Here is a 3,104-nt window from a genome sequence, read left to right as displayed (position 1 = left end):
GCCCAGCAAGACTGCTTTGGTGGTACTGATGCTCTGTGCAGAGTATGGTCCCAATGGATGGATGTATAAATCTCAAAGCTGAGTCCTAACATTCCCCATCAGAGTTCATGTTCTTAAAATATTTAACAACATAAAAATATGGCATCTATGAATAATATGAGCATTTCAATATGGATGGTTGCCAGGTTTTATAGATTATTAATTTCCTAAAACTATGATGTGAAGCTATTTGATTAAGACCTTGCAATCACATCAGATTTTCATTTTCCTGAAACATAAATGTTAATTCAGTATACTTCTCAGTGATAAGGAAGTTCTTGAAGATGAAATTGTGTTTCATCACATGAGCTTGCACATAAGAGTAATTTAAAGTTGTAAAGATGAATTTCAACAAGGCATGAACTGATGGCGAGCGAATGGTAAGCAAACAAAAAATGTTCAAACTTGGTGAATGATATTTCATACTCTCTCTCTTTTGCAGACTATTCCCGTTGCTCTTGCTCCATCTCACACTCATCCTTTCAATAAAACATTTATAGTGGGAGCAGTCTCAGCTGATTGGAGCCAAACCAGGCCAAGTGAGATGATGAGGCCAACTTGTCCAGTTTGGATAGCGTTTACGTATTGATTGGCGAAACACGTAGCGCTCGCCATCTTACCTTTCTTGTCCACAGATCAGGGTGATGACAAGTGCGCAAGCACGATGAAAAATCCCTCTTCGAGTTGCTGGGCCACTCCTTTTGGCCTCAGCCTTGCAAATGGACTCTTCATTTGAGTTTTGAATCAAAAGTCTTGAGTCACAATCTGAATAAGTTTTTAAGGTCCTGAGTCCAATTCCAACAAAATGAGACAAGAGACCGACATCTATCGAGACTTCCACAAATAATCCTGCTCTTATGCGAACAAGTAGGTGGTGTGGATGTCTATTTATCAGTGAAGTCATTTGGATCCCTCTTTGATGGATTTTGTCTGGAAGATTTAATTACGGCTGCAGATAGACAAGCAGAACCAACTGATGATAACAGGTGGACAAATTCAACCAAATTAAGATATCCGTGACTCAGGATTGGTGACTGTCCTACTCCACCAGTTGATATTACATCTGTGTGGAACTGCAACAATTTTCACATGAAAGACTTGGCCCCCACATTCGAACACCAAATTCTATCAATCCGGGCCATCTCATTCATGGGTATAATGTATATTTCCTGCAATATATTTGAAAGAAGATTTTTGAGTTGTTTTCCAAAATAATTGCCAAATGTGATGAGACAAGTTGATCGATGGATCTCGAGGAAGTTTCCAGGGTAAGAAGATTAATGCTACACCATTGTCACAATATGTGAAGAGGATGCAAAAACTGTATGCTTTGTGAGGAGCATATAGTGCAGTTACATGTGGCAGAAAAATACAGTCCGAGTGTTTCCTTCCAAGCATATCACACAATTGTACCACTCAAGCAAACATATACACACACATGTTTGTCAATAATAAAAGATTCCCTGTTAATCACATGTTTTAGCTCATCGTTATAGAACTGCCGTTGACTTATAAACACATGTCTCCTGCATTGTGGGTGGCAGAATATAACAAAGGATGATTATAAGCAGCATGTACGCCACACAGACGGACATATAATTAGTTAATAGACTGCCGTCAGCTCAGAACCGAAAGGGTACCGTATACCTGGCTGCCACATAGAACCTTTGCATCTTATGCAGAGCTCTTCTTAATTGCATGTCACGTGCCGCACAATGTTTACTCGCGTGGTTTGTAAAAACCTTTACCGTGTGAATCTCCCACCAATGGTTGCTATGGCAACCATTCTAATTGTAATTTCTTGCATTCTTATTACAAGTTTGAATTTAGGGAGTAAAGCTATGCCTTGGTATGTGTGGACGACAGAAGAGGGGGGAGGTACGTGGGAAGAAATTTTGATGACCCTGAAGCCGAAATAGAAATGTCATAATAGGAAGCTTCATGGGACCTGCCATCGAGATTATAAACCATGTAAGATCATAATGAACCATTAAATAAATTATTGTTAGGTTCAAAAGTCGATTACATATCAATGTAAAATTATATATATATATATATATATATATATATATATATATATATATATATATATATATATATATATATATATATATATATATATATTGCACACGACTACACAGTCTGTTGAACATCATGTCCAAAAGACAGCATGCTCCACAATGCAGTGTACACTTGCATAGATGGTTTAGATCAGACGTCATTATCACTTCGATCCATTTCCAACAACAATCACACTAAAACCATTTCAACACAATAAAAACTACAACGGCACTCGGTAGAGCGCATAGCTCCGCCACGCTGAACACTTTATGTTTTGTATCACACTGATAGTCTGGATCCGGACCTGAACCAAAATCGAATTGGTTTGTTCTTGTCACCTATCCAACTCTTACACCTAGTTTTGTCATAAAATCCATTCACAATTTTTTTTGATGTATCGTGCTATTATATCGTTTTTGGCCCTATCTCCCAATGGTGAAGAATCATTTTTCAAAATAAAAAATTATTTGATCCGGATCGGATATTCAACAAAATCAAGTCAATTCGCCCTTGTCACACCAAACCTGTCCACCAAGCTTCATCTAAATCTGTCCATAACTTTTTGAGATATTCTGCTCACAGACAAGCAGACAGGGGTGAAAAAAACCTCTGCCCACCTTTGGTGGCAGAGGTAATAAATATTTTTTTCTCATTTAATTAGTTGTCCTCTGCAGAGAGATTAAAAAAACAACAAAAAAATCTATCGTGTATATATATATATATATATATATATATATATATATATATATATATATATATATATATATATATATATATATATATATATATATATATACACACACCTTATATACCTACCTTTGGGTGTACCCAATAACAAATATCAATGAAACTTGCATGCTTCTTTCTTCCTTTTATCCATCCCTTCATCGCACACTCCTAAAGGCACGATTTTTGTTGATGTCATACAAGTCAGTCATTAATGTTTCATAACTATGAGTTAACCCTAAAAATGTTGTTTCTCCAAAGCAGCCCCACAATCAGAA

This window comes from Eptatretus burgeri, chromosome 7 (assembly GCF_056783735.1).
Source record: "Eptatretus burgeri isolate ZD-2024b chromosome 7, Ebu_testis_v1, whole genome shotgun sequence".
In the NCBI taxonomy this organism is placed as follows: Eukaryota; Metazoa; Chordata; class Myxini; order Myxiniformes; family Myxinidae; genus Eptatretus; species Eptatretus burgeri.
The sequence above is the reverse complement of the archived record's forward strand: the minus strand, read 5'-3'. Positions refer to the sequence as shown.